Raw genomic sequence first — 688 nt, 5'->3', positions numbered from 1 at the left:
GTATAGCTCTCAAAGTAAGAAGTGAGCATGAAAAAATTATTACTATATGTTAAAACAATCATATTTCTTATGAAAAAAAATCTTGAAAAAGAATTCTAAATTAAGAAAAAAGAGTTCCTCGTTTGTTGAATGAGGCGGATATTTTGAGAAGAAATATAAATGACAAAAGCTTTGAATAGTTTTTAACTAGTAATATCAAAATTTTTCTTGCATATTATTTTAAAAAATAATGGACTGAAAAGGCCAAAAGATAATAAATAGGATGAGAGAAAAAAGAGTTCTATAATTCTACTAGCCAATAAGATTAATAATGAAAATAAACACACTTATAATTAGAAAAAAAAAGAAAATTCCACTTCTCTCTCATGAGAGATGTTAAAATGACACTCTTTTCCCCTCTATTTTATAAATATGCATTCTTCTCTCTTCTAACTTTTAAAAAATCCCTCTTTAATCTATTTTAATTTTTTTTGTGTTAATTAATGTTAACTTTATTCATTTTTTAAGAAAAAATAAATTATTTTTTGAAAAAATACCCATTTACAATAATTTTATTTTTTATCATTAAATTTTGCTTACCAAAATACTTTTTAATAAATTATTCTTTTATTGATTAAATTATATGTTTATTAAAATATTTTCAAAGAAATTAATAATTAATTTTTTTTTCTTTCAATAATTTTTTAAT

This window comes from Arachis duranensis, unplaced genomic scaffold (assembly GCF_000817695.3).
Source record: "Arachis duranensis cultivar V14167 unplaced genomic scaffold, aradu.V14167.gnm2.J7QH unplaced_Scaffold_165934, whole genome shotgun sequence".
Taxonomy (NCBI): Eukaryota; Viridiplantae; Streptophyta; class Magnoliopsida; order Fabales; family Fabaceae; genus Arachis; species Arachis duranensis.
This window is presented reverse-complemented; position numbering follows the sequence as displayed.